At 37.3% G+C, this 14,065-nt stretch overlaps 1 protein-coding gene across 2 annotated transcripts in view; it reads left to right on the forward strand.

Moving 5' to 3' along the window:
- The first annotated feature begins 13,436 nt into the window (after nucleotides 1-13,436).
- LOC107594421 (G protein-regulated inducer of neurite outgrowth 3-like) overlaps nucleotides 13,437-14,065 on the forward strand; it is a 7,517-nt gene continuing 6,888 nt past the window's right edge. Inside the window, exon 1 of one of the 2 annotated variants that reach the window (XM_016284459.1) lies at nucleotides 13,437-13,571. The gene's annotated coding sequence lies outside the window, so the exon portion shown is untranslated. Of the gene's footprint in view, nucleotides 13,572-13,601; nucleotides 13,653-14,065 lie in introns of those variants that run through there. The other variant, XM_016284460.1, reaches the window with a different exon arrangement.

Here is a 14,065-nt window from a genome sequence, read left to right on the forward strand (position 1 = left end):
AGAGAGAGAGAGGGGCCTGACTTATAAATGGGACCACTGATAGTCATTTAATTGACAGATGAGTCTGTTAATGAACTAGGCCTCAGAAGCAAGGACACACTGACGTCTTCATGTTTTCACAGTTAAGTTTGAAAGTTGTAATAATAAGCCATCAGACGGTTCTGACACTCTGGTTTCTGTCCTAAACTCTCAAATAACATGTCTTTTTCTTTCCCATCACTTTTCATTAGCTTTCTTTGACATGTTACGTTAGTTTGAACAATGTGTTAACATGAATTCATTCAGCGGATAACAAATAAGAACAGCTAAGACACCTTACAAGCAATTTGTCATGTGAAATAATGTAAAGGTAAAACCATGTTGAAACTGCAGATGACACCTGGCTGGAACATGATATGCTACATATGACACACATATCTCAGGAAAGCTGTCAAGAACATGTCTGGGTCATGTTTCACCAAAAATTCAGAAGAAAACAAGACTCTAAATTCTTTTTGCATGGTGACATTCTTTTTTTTATGACAATTAAGCGCATTTTATGTTTCAAAATCTCAATATTTCTTAAAAGTAAATAAACTAACAGATTGACAAAATTTAAACATGCTTATAGACCACAGCATTTGTTTTACAATTAATTCAATCATTGTTTTATAATTTTATGTATCATGGGGCCTCAAGATTTATCACGAATTGTAAATTCTTTACACATCACTGTGCATTATATAATAGAGTTGACTGGTCTTCTCTTGCTGTTCAAAGGAAAATGCATTGGTACTTTTTGATTTACAAAGCAATTTTACAAGCAATTTTGTTTTGTTTTTGCTTTTTACCTGATCTCTGTTGTTTATGGAAGCCCATTTCCACCACTGAATAAAAAATAAAACAAGGTAATTGCGACTTTTTATCTCACAACTCTGACTTTTCATTTTTTTCTCACAATTGCGAGTTCATATCTCGCAATTATGACTTTTTTCTCACAATTGCGAGTTATAAAGTCAGAATTGCGAGATATGAACTCACAATTCTGACATTTTTTCTTGTTTATATCACACAATTCTGACTTTATAACTCGCAATTTTGACTTAATAACTCGCAATTGCGTGTTATAAAGCCAGAATTGCAAGATATGCGAGTTTATATCTCGCAATTCTGAGAAAAAAGTCATAATTACCTTGTTTTATTTTTTACTTTGTGGCGAAAGAAGGTTCTTCAGATTATAAATAGGCAAGAAAGAAATGGTTCTTTAAAGAAACTTTGACTGAATGGTTCTTCTTGGGACCAAAAATGGTTCTTCTATGGCATCGCTTGAAGAACCTTTTTAGCACCTTTATTTTTAAGAGTGTAGGTAAAACTGCTTTTAAATATGCTGCACCTTCACACTGGAACTCTCTACAAATGAAATTGAAGCTAAATCCTACTATTTTTCAATCATTTTAAAACACTTATGCGTGCAATAGAAAATAATTGAGTGATTTTTGCTTTTAATGCTGTACTTTTATTGTGTGTTGTATTGTTGTTTGTTTATTTGTGACCCTGGAGCACAAAACCAGTCTTAAGTCGCTGGGGTATATTTGTAGCAATAGCCAAAAATACATTGTATACTGTACTTTTATTGTGTGTTGTATTGTTGTTTGTTTATTTGTGACCTTGGAGCACAAAACCAGTCTTAAATCGCTGGGGTATATTTGTAGCAACAGCCAAAAATACATTGTATGGGTCAAAATTATCGATTTTTCTTTTATGCCAAAAAATCATTAGGATATTAAATAAAGATCATGTTCCATGAAGATATTTGGTAAATTTCCTACTGTAAATATATCAAAATTTAATTTTTGATTAGTAATATGCATTGCTAAGAACTTCATTTGGACAACTTTAAAGGCAATTTTCTCAATATTTAGATTTTTTTGCACCCTCAGATTCCAGATTTTCAAATAGTTGTATCTCAGCCAAATATTGTCCTATCCTAACAAACCATACATCAATGGAAAGCTTATTTATTCAGCTTTCAGATGATTGAATTTTGAAAAATTGACACTTATGACTGGTTTTGTGGTCCAGGGTCACATATTTGTATTTATATAATCTGGGCTGCCTATATTGGCCAGGACACTCCTAAGAGATTTTTAATCCCAGTGAGGTTAAATAAAGGCTAAAAAATAGTTTTTTACTGTATTATTGTAAGGACTGAATTAAAACAAGCAAACAAACACATTGGTTATACATCATGACATTTGTTTTGCCTTCTTACTGTCTTTAATCAAACAATTAGTTCAATCATTGTATTATAGTCATTTTTCACTGTATTATTGTAACGTATACAACTTGAATAAATAAATAAAATATTAGTTAAATTGTAACGCATTTACATCACACTTTCTTACTTCTAATTAAACAATTGTTTTAATCACTGTATTCTAGTATTTTTAGTGAATTATTGTGATGATTGGAATTTGAATGAATGTATGAATAAATAGTAATGCATTTATACATCATGACATTTGTTGTAGTTTCTTATTGTCTTTAAACAATTAATTCAATCGTTGTACTATAGTAATTGTATACTGTTTTATTGTAATAAAACTGATGAGAATCGCCATCAAGAATGATCAGAATTACAAGAACAATATAAATAAATAAAAGTAAAACGTCCAGATGCATTGAGGTATTGAAAAAGTTAAGTAATGATAACTTTATAAAGAAATTGATTTAACTGTCACGAATCGCATAAATAAATAAAATTATTTTGTGTATATATAGTATATTGGGGTGAAATATGATCTGGACTTGTCTTTTTGAGATTCACCCATAAATCTATGAAGTACATTGTTTTGTTTTTATATAACTGACATGTCTTGTTCAGTGCAGATGTAGATAACTTGTTCACTGGCCGGAGAATGATGTTGTCATGTGAGGTTTTCTCTGGTTGAAGTCATGAGGTTTTCAGTGTGAGGTAAAGTCAGAAATCAGGTATGTGAGGAATGCTGGCGACGGCACTAATCTCTAATCCCCCTCTTAGTGCAGACACCGGAGGACCCCGGGTCACTTCCTCTGACTGCCACATATGTGTGCCTGTGTGACTGTGAAAGAGAGACAGAGCAAAGTGAACAGAACTTGCCTTGGTTTACCTGCTTCCTGTATCTCTCGCTTCTGCTGACCAATCAGCTTTGAGCTCACCTTTATGCACTCACCTTTCTCAGTTCCCACACACTCTGCGTGCCGTATATTAAATTTTTACATGAATGGAAACAAGGATGTGCAAATAGAATATAATGTTCAATGGGACATTGTGCAATATCTAAAATTCTCAAAAAGCTTCTTTGCATTTTAAATGAATTTGACTAGGTCTATTGCATACTTAAAAATGAAGCTGAGGTAACCCAGTTTACCATAGTGCTGGTCAGTGGGGGATTTTAAGCGCCAATACACTAACAAGAGCCCTTTAATTTCTTGGTAAGTGTTGTAAGATTTGGCTTTGAGTTTTGACATGGCTTGTGGTCCCCTAAAGACTTTGAGGATTACCAGGGCCACCCAAGAGCAGCGAGGGCTGAGAGACGAGCGGAATACATGAATTAGCAAAAACCACCCTGTAAAAAAAATCCAAGATACGGATGGAGGCCGAGAATGTGCCACCTAATGAGAGGTCAAAGGTCAAACGAAACATGCAGCATATGACTGCAAGAGATTGTCTCAATTAGTCTCGCTCTTTTTCAGCCTGTTTTAAACTTTAACACAGAACAGTACAGTTATGCTGCTTTAAAATATGAGCTATAGCATGCGAATCAACCAATCTGTGCTAGTGCATATCAGTCTCACAATTATATGAATGAGATTTTTGTTGCTAGAGAGTGAAATCACATTATTAGCATTAGCTGACAGCTTCTGCCCCCTATTGGTCCCAAAATATATAGACAGTGAAACTTAAGTTTGAATGTCTTTACATTAGATTATGAAACAGCACAAGAAAGTGGCACTAATTTAAAAGGAAGTAAAAAAATAAGTTTGTTTTACTCTAAGAATAGTCTATCTGTAAAAATATGTGTATAAAGGAATATTGTATTGATTTTTTGACACACTGTATTAAGTGGTATCCTGAAATTGTTATCTTAAAAGAGCTATTTTCACCTGATTTAAGCCATAAAAATTAAATTGGTGGTATTAATGAATGCATTTAGGTTGATGTCAAATAATATTTTAGACATGAATAAAAGCTGATTTATTTGTTATGATTTTTAGGTTGTCCTTTAGATTGCATAAATTTAACAAAAAAGCTACTGGTCATTTTTTTCCTTTTTTTTAAAAGATAAAACAATAGAAATACTGTTGAAAATACTATTTGGACATTTTCTAGTTAGTCGAATGGTAAAACTTTATTTTAAGTGTCCTTGTGTCAGGATCATGGACTGTCTGTGTCATGTTTTGCCCGTTTCTGTTCCCTTATTTGGTCATGTCCCTGTCCTCGTTTTGTTGATTAGTCATCCCATGCACCTGTGTTTCCCCAATCATCCCCTGTATTTAATTCCCAGTCTGTGCAGTCTGTCTCTGTCGGGTCTACTCGTTGTGTATGTGTGTTTGCTCCAGCGCCCTTTGTGTGGATTTACCCTGTGTTCCTTGGATTAAAGACTTTTGATTGTACTCCTCGTTTCCCTCATATTCCTTCCAACAGCATTCCGTGACAGAAGACCCGACCAAAGACAGTAACCTCCATGTGTTTCCCCTCTGTTTGTTTTTTGTTTTTTCCTCAGTGTTTTCTTTTGTTCCCGTTGTTTCCATGGATCCCCTCTTTCGCCCCGAATTCCTCCTCCTCCTGCTGGAGCAGGGGGATAGATCTCTGGAGGACCATACAAGACTGTTCCGGCTGTTAGCTAGCACCAACAGCTACCTGGACGACCGCGAGCAGAGCGCCGTCGTCCGAGGATGGTCCTCGAGAGGATTTTGTTGCCTTCGTGGAGTGGACACTGGCGAGAAACGGATCGCCATCCTACCCCGTGGATGATCTCGTCAGATCCACTCCAGACCCAGAGCCCAACCCACCATCTCCCCGCGATGCGGAGCATCAGCCCGAGCCCACCGTTGACGGAGAGCCATTTCCCGCCGCAATCAGCGAGCCAGCACAAAGCCGAGCGACTGAGCAAAGGATCGCCCCGGACGTAGAGCTGTATACGTCAGACCAGGTGCGAGAGCCGGTGATAATGCCCGTCACAAGGGAGAAAGCCGCGGATGGTGTGAGCGCGGAGAGGAGCTCTGCCCCCTGCACCGCGGCTGAGGGGGAGCTGAGTATGGCGCGGCGAATGTGCCACACTGAAGAAGAAAGGGCTCCAGTCCCCGAATCCAGTCCAGAGGGCCCTCCAGTGCCCACTCCTCAAAAGCGCCCCGAAGTGTCCGCTCCTCCAGAGTGCCATCCTGTTCCCGTGTTCAGCCTAGAGGGGGCTCCCGATCCATAGTTTAGCCCTGAATGCCTGGAGGCTCACAAATTCCTGCCCTCTCACCCGCTCCTGCCTCCTCCACCGCTGTCGTCTGGCAGCCCCTCTGCTCGCCCTCAACCCACCATCAATACGGTGCGAGGGCCGCGGGTCTGCCATCCTCCAGCGTCGCCATGGCTGGAGAATCCCTCACCTCCTCCGAGGCCCGGACTCCGCCTTGCCCCGTAGACCCAGCGGCTCCTAGCTCCCTCGCCTCTACCGTCACCCATCAATCCACCAGCTCCACCGCTCCGCAGCCATTCCTCCTCCATGGCTCCTCCCTCCATTGGCTCCACCGTGGGTCGCCATTATGGCTGTGGCCTGGGTCCAGCTGGGCTCCTCCTGCTCCAAGCCACTCCTGTCTCCTCCCTGGCTCCTCCCTCTGTGTCATGTTTTGCCCCTGTTTCTGTTCCCTTATTTGGTCATGTCCCTGTCCTCGTTTTGTTGATTAGTCATCCCATGCACCTGTGTTTCCCCAATCATCCCCTGTATTTAAGTCCCAGTCTGTGCAGTCTGTCTCTGTCAGGTCTACTCGTTGTGTATGTGTGTTTGCTCCAGCGCCCTTTGTGTGGATTACCCTGTGTTCCTTGGATTAAAGACTTTTGATTGTACTCCTCATTTCCCTCGTACTCCCTCCAACAGCGTACCGTGACACCTTGTTACACATGTTACATGTACTTACTATTATAATAACAATAAATTATGCATAATTACATGCAACTAACCATAAACCAAACCCTCATCCTAACCCTAACCATACAGTAAGTACATGAAGTGAATTAATATTACTCAGTACTTATATGTATATTATTATGTAATTACACTGTGACAAGGACACCTTAAAATAAAGTGTAACCCCCAAAAAAAGAATTATTTTTAGGCATTCAACCTGAGAATGGATCACTTATTAAATGCCAAAAAGTACAAACTTTACCAGAAAACTATAATTAGAAATGTGTAAACAAATTCAAAATAATCAATGTTTACTATTAACATATGCGTAATAAGTGTTCGTCTCGTGGCACATGTGCTGCGTATGCTTGCTTACAGGCCGATTCAAGCTCATCATCCGAGTGTCTATGGTTCAGTGGGCTGATGGCCTTTATTCTCACCAATCAAATTACATCCATAAATCCATTCCTGTTATTGAGGCTCCACTCTTCAAAATCCAATAGCCACTTCACTCTCATCTCTGTCCCTCTCTTCCTCTTTGGGTGCTGATGAATATAAACAGCTTAGACTGGAGGAGAGCAAGTGTTAGCTGCGATTTTAGTGTTTAGTGCTCTGAGGGGTTTAAACAGTAAGTTGCATTGGCATAAAGAGGAGGAGACGGATCACTTACAGAAAAACGGGAGAAATCACAGCATATGGCGGAGTCTTCAATCAGATTCTCTTTGTTAAAAGAGTTAATTGGCTTTTTGATGCAGAAGAATATATATGTATTATTGATTTGCTTGTTTTTCAAAATAACTGGGGTCAGTAAGATTTCTTTTAAGAAAAAAATACATTTATTCAGCAAGTATGCATTGAATTGATTAAAAGTGTAATCAGTTTCAAATAAATGCTGTTCTTTTTAACTTTTTATTGATAAAAAAATCCAGTTTATGTAAATTGTCATGGTTTCCCCTAAAATATAAAACTGTTTTCAACATTAATAATAATAAGAAATGTTTCTTGAGCAGTAAATCAGCATATTAGAATGTTTTCTGAAGGATCATGCGACACTGAAGACTGGAGTAATGATGCTGAAAATTCAGCTTGCATTTTAAAATTCAATTACATTTGAAAATACATTCAAATAAAAATCAGTTATGTTAAATTGTAATAATATTTTGCAATATTACTGTCTTTACTGTATTTTTGGTCAAATAAATTCAGCCTGGGTGAACATAAAAGCCATCATTCTGAAACATTTAAAAAATCTTACCAAATATGTATAACTTTTAATTATTAAAGTTTATAAATATTATAAAATGTATTTATAAAAAATAAATTAATAAATTATAAAAAAAAGTTTATAATTTTTTTTATATATAATTACATATTTATAAACTAAAAGGTTCTAAGCCTTGAACTAAGTTTCCATCCAAGATGAATCACAACATAATCTCCAAAGCAAAGAAAAACATTTTTGAAAAAAGACAAAAGTAAAATATTGCATATTTAAAATTGTGAACACATACTCTTCTAATGAAGCTACGTGGATGACATAAATGAATCAAAATTGTGAATGACATAAATTAATGAAAAACAAACAACTGGAGTTTGATGAAAGATCAACTTATGGCATTTACAACTCTTCATGAAACTGGACAGCCATTGCCAAACTTATTAAAAGTTATTTATGCTTCAAGGATAACAGCTTTTTCCAATGTTACTTAAGATTTTGGCTATTAAATATGATTTTCAATGTGTTTTGGCCTAGTTTAACATCTGTTATAAATTTAGGCATATCAAGAATTTGTTTACAGAGAGCATATGACTTACTAGATAAGTCTATTCTAACAAATTACAAATCATAATGGCCATTAAAGCTCCTAAAGTCGCAAAAGTAAATAAAACCTCACGAGCGGCAGGTGCAACCCAACCCAGGTTTGGTTCGGAGGCAAGCAGTGCACGAGTGCTTCTAATTAAAAAGTGTTAACGGTTAAAGTCGCGAGCAGAAATGCAATCTAAACTAGCTGTGGAGCGGAGGGGAGGAGCCGGAGTTAATCCGGGGCCCTGGGCCTCTCTCTCTCTCACAGATCCTTGGCCTCAAGAGGTGTATTGATCCTTGGGGTGAGATACAGAGAGGCCTGGGTCTGACCATCCCCACAAAGCCAGAGGTCCACACACACACACACACCTGTGAGCGAATGTGTGTGTGTGTGTGTGTGTAGCAGCGCTAAGCCTAGATTAAGCTAAAGTTACCCGTCTCTCTCCCCTCTTGCCATGTCATTCAAACCCTCAATAGTTCTATGGCCACACGGCACACACAAAGCCCCTTTCTGGGCCGTCCTCAGCAGCGCCATCAGCTCTCAAACATCAAACACAGGGGATTATGGGATTGCGAGAAGTCCCGAGGGCGGAAAAAGAGACAAAATGGAGTTTTCCGAGGGAACCCCTTGGCCCGAGCGTCTTCTCTCAGGAGATTACTCTACAATTTGTTTCCTTTTATTCCGCCATTTTGTCGGACCTGAACTGCGCTAGCACGGCCGTACTGTAATCCCTGCGCTATGACAGATTACACACGGCTTTGTCAACGTGTCTAATAGCTGACTGTGAGGGAATTGCGAGGTCTTAAAGCACTTAACTCTTTAAGAAGGTTCACCTACACCTGATGCATGAGCACAATCATGCGGCCAGATCCACGTCGTGAGTCACGCTTGCTTTGTGATTCACTACTAATGAATCAGCAGAGAGTCCTATTCAAGCCCAGATGGAATTTGTTGACTTTCTGGGTATTTTCTGAGCTATTTTTGGGGGGAAAGGTAAAATGAAGCATAGTAACATGGTAAAATGTAGTAAGTGGAGGAAACCTTTTTCAGGAGTCTTCCTGCTTTCTGCACAAGCTTAATTCAAATGGGCCTTGTCATATGCAAATACTATTCATTTATGGATCATGGAATGAGCTGGTGTCGTTGCATGTTTGTCCTTGGGACAGTCTGACCTCTGTGTGAAAGTGCCTCCTGAGAAGAACATGAGATGTGACATTCACTTAATTGTCCTTGATGTCAAATAAAGAGGAGAGCAATGACAGATCCGTTGGAAGGATAACCACTAACGATGCACAGCCTTGCACAAAAAACCTGGGCAACTCCAATAAAATAAAAAAAAATAAAAAATACTAGCTCATATTTTAGCACTAAAATAAAAAAAAAAGAAATATGAATGCCATACTATTATTTAAATTGTTAAGTATTTAAATGCTATGATGATTTGTTTTACTGCCTTTAATACTACATTATTTTTTAGTAATGTTTACTGTATCACAGTAAATGACAGAAAGAGAATAACCATGGAGATCAATAGAAACTACAAATGTAAAATGTCAGAAGGGAAAATTGGGGAAAAATAAATAACTGTAAATAAATAATTGTTCAAAATGTGATAATGAAATAAAATATTCTTTATGTAAAATATGACTTCTTATTTTTATTATTATTTACTATTTTATTCATCTTAGTATTGTTTTTTAATGTACAGAAAACAAAAAAAAATGTCAGAATGTATTACAGTAATGAGAATAATAATAATAATATTATTTCTTATTTGTATTATTATAATTTCTTTATTATTTTCTTCTTCTTCTTCTTCTTCTTATTTAAAATGTGGCCTGTAGAATCACAATGGAGAATAATTACAAATAAACTGAAAAGTAAAATGTCAGAATACATTATAGTAATGAGAACTTGGGGAAATGTGCTAAACTGTCATTAAAATAATGTGGAAAGAAAGAAAGAAAGAAAGAAAGAAAGAAAGAAAGAAAGAAAGAAAGAAAGAAAGAAAGAAAGAAAGAAAGAAAGAAAGAAAGAAAGAAAGAAAGAAAGAAAGAAAGAAAGAAAGAAAGAAAGAAAGAAAGAAAGAAAGAAAGAAAGAAAGAAAGAATTTGGGGTGAGATGTAACCCGTATGACTGTAGAGTAATGTTTTGGTCCAAACATTCTGGCAGTTCAAGATAAAGATTGTCATCAAAAGTTTCGCAAAACCGACATTGACTGAAATAAATCATAAGTTTTAGCATATCAGAGTCTACTATAACAAAAGAGCGTATGCTATCATTTACGGCTCTCATCCATCGGTGGGATGACCTTAGTTTGAATAAAGTCAGAGCGGATTAAGAGGAGGATGTGGGGTGGGGGTGTCTCCATGGCAACAGCAGGTCCAGTCTGGGAGGAAGGTTCAAAGAGTAACAGATGCTGTCTTTGTGGGACATGCGTGGAGGGTGGAGACCTTCTCCACTTTAGGGGCCAATGATCATATGTCTGCTCGAAGAAAGTGTAACGTATCGTTTCATCAGAAAGCCAGAGAAAACTGGGCCCCTAAGCATCATTTTGAGAGCTCAAATATACATAAACATAAACTTACTGTTGTATTCATCCTATAGCAAAATATTCGTACCCTCACATCACTAAAACACAAGTCATTGTAGACTCAAACACTAGAGTTTTTTTTTAAGTTTTTTTTTTTTGGCTAATAGTAAAACAACAAGGATTTGGTACATCCATAAGCGTCACCAACTCAGCAGTGTTTCGTTACTGAATGAATCGGTTTTTAAAGGTGCCATAGAATGGAAAACTGTATGTAGCCTATCTTGGCATAGCTGAATAATAACAGTTCTGTACATGGAAATGACATACCGTGAGCCTCAAACACCATTGTTTCCTCCTTCTTATGTAAATCTCGTCACAGAAAAAAAATAACGCGAGCCACTAAAGGGACATGGTACTGGCGCTGTAGTTTACACATCTCACCTGCGATCGCAAATCTCGAAAGTGAAAGTAAAACGCGATCGTGCATTCGAAACGCAATGCCCCGCATATCAATAGCAGCTCCCTGATGTCCGCATTTTATATACAGTATAATTACCCAATGATATAACTGCGAGAGAAAGTATTGAAATATATATTTTCCCTGTGTTTCCTTCCTGCTGTGTGAGCTACTGAAATGAGCCGCACTGTGAAACAGCCAATCAGAATAGAGCTCAACATTGAGCCAATCAGAGTAGAGCTCAACATTGAGCCGCACTGTGAAACAGCCAATCAGAATAGAGCTCAACATTGAGCCGCGCTGTGAAACAGCCAATCAGAGTAGAGCTCAACATTGAGCCGCGCTGTGAAACAGCCAATCAGAGTAGAGCTCAACATTGAGCCGCGCTGTGAAACGGCCAATCAGAGCAGAGCTCAACATTGTGCTGCGCTGTGAAACAGCCAATCAGAGTAGAGCTCAACATTGAGTCGCACTGTGAAACAGCCAATCAGAGCAGAGCTCAGCATTATTATTCATGACCCTTCCAAGGTAAAAACAGACCATTTCATTCTAGGGACAAATCCTAGGTTTGTAAATGGACATGTAAAACTGTTTCTGGAGATTTTCTGACCTTACCTAAGCCACATACCTTCTATGTAGATATCAGAGAACAATTAAAAATATTGTATCAATGCATTCTATGGCACCTTTAACTAATCGAGTGAGCCAGTGACTTAATGATCTTGCTTCATTTATGACTGAATCAGCCATTTGAACGAATCAGTTGTATGAACAGCTGAATTACTCATTCATTAGTAATGACAGCCTACATCAAAATGACAGTTTTTGATGATTTCAATTGCTGAGCAGAGGCATATCTTAGTGTTTTCAATCTTTTTAATGGTAGAGAAAAAGTACTGAAAAAATATGAAAGCATTTTAATTGTGTGAGGCACTGGAGACAAATCCAAAAACTTTCATTTTAGAGTGCAAATAAAATACTACTATTAGAATAGAATAGAATAGAATTGTGGGAGTTGACAGCTTTTACAAAATAGCGACTGGACTAAATCATAATAGTGACACCTAGCGGTGAACATGCGATACGACATTAATCTAAATAAACTGATATAACGCAAACAGAATGAAGCTGTCTATCTAATATAACATGAATGCAGACGGATTTTGCAGTCAGTCCATACCTCAGAACAATAGGCTACAAACTGTGGGAGTGGAGTCCTTCATGATGGTCTTGAGGAGATGGCGTTGGCACAGCAAGTCGTTTTTATTTATCAACGAACTACTAATTATTAAGTTTCAGTAGATGATTTTGACAAGCCGACGCCTTTAATTTGCACGATGGACTCTGGGTTTACTTCACAGCTTACCGTCCGTTCAAAAAGTTGATAAAATCCAAAGGACTGGTGAAAGTTTCACACACGGGAACATAGATGATATATCATAGATGCTTATACTAAGAGTTGTTGGATCTGTCATTACAAACAGGTAGAGAAATATAGGCCACAATGTTTATAAAGTAGAGACTCGCCTAATCAGAAATGTGATAACAGTGACGCCTGCTGGTGAACCTGTGTTAATTATATATGTGACCCTGGACCACAAAACGAGTCATAAGGGTCAGGTTTTTTAAAGCTGAATAAATAAGCTTTCTATTGGTGTATGGTTTGTTAGGATAATATAACAATATTTGGCCGAGATACAACTATTTGAAAATCTGGAGAAAAAAAAAAGAAAAAAAATCCAAATATTGAGAAAATCGCCTTTAAAGTTGTCAAAATGAAGTTCTTAGCAATGCATATTACTAATCAAAAATTAAGTTTTAATATATTTACAGTAGGAAATTTACAAAATATCTGCATGGAACATGATCTTTACTTAATATCCTAATGATTTTTGGCATAAAAGAAAAATGGATAATGTTGACCCATACAATGTATATTTGGCTATTGCTACAAATATACCCCAGCGACTTAAGACTGCTTTTGTGCTCCAGAGTCATATATATATATATATATATATACACCTACCAATTACAACAATATTCCCAAACGTGTGTGTTTTGTTTGAAATTGTTTGTTTACTAACAAGACAAAGAGTAAACACCTAGAATATTACCTAATGAATTTTTTAATTATTTACATTTCAAAAAGTCATTAGGTAATATTACAGGTGTTTCTTCTTTTCTTCTTTTTTTAAAACCAAAAAAAAATAATTTGTATTATATTATATTATTGTATTTTTTTACTTAATTGTGATGTTGTGGAAAGAAAATAACTCAATATGATTTCCATTTTTAAGAGAGAAAAAGCAGCGAGCTTTTCATCCATTATATTTGGTGATAGGACATGAATGAATTTCCTTCGAAGAGATCAAGTATAGTTCTTATTTTTACTGGAGTTTTTAAGGAGCATTGGCGCCATCTAGCGGTGCTAGAGAGAAGCGCGTGCCTCCTGCTGCCACCCGCCACAGGAAGATTCAACTTGAGATTCGGATGCGCTTGGAAGGCGTGGTTTTATCTCCCTGACACGCGCCTAACATTCTTTCATTGATAATCCGTCGAGCGCACCAGCTAGTGCACGAGCAGCGCATCAGTAGCGCACTAATCAAACGCAAAATGATATGAGACGGACGCGCACGCACCAGGTAGGATTTTTATGCCCGTGTATTCTTATCTGCAGCTCCTACAGGGATACATCACAGTGGGGAATTTGCCAACAAGGTCAAGTTATGAGATCTCTATAGGAGGCAAGGATTTGTAGGCTATATAAATGGGTGGGTTCAGCATTTTTTGGGGGGGGGGAAATTTAAATGTTTTTAAAATATTTTTTCTTAAATATTTTTTAAATGGTAGGTGTGATTGACAAATACTCACATTTAAGAGATCTAAACCAATTAATATAGGCTTAATTAATTTATCATACTAATGCATGGTGCTATTTGGACTTTGTCTGGCTTTTGTCCTACTGCATGTGTGTGTAGGTCAGGTTTTGCCTGTATTACAGGGGATAAAATGCACCCACAAAGATAGAAAAACCTGAAATCAGCTATGCTGTGGCCAGTGAAACTATATATATATATATATATATATATATATATATATATATATATGTGTGTGTGTGTGTGTGTGTGTGTGTGTG

This window comes from Sinocyclocheilus grahami, unplaced genomic scaffold (genome assembly GCF_001515645.1).
Source record: "Sinocyclocheilus grahami isolate Dianchi unplaced genomic scaffold, SAMN03320097.WGS_v1.1 scaffold183.1, whole genome shotgun sequence".
Lineage (NCBI taxonomy): Eukaryota > Metazoa > Chordata > Actinopteri > Cypriniformes > Cyprinidae > Sinocyclocheilus > Sinocyclocheilus grahami.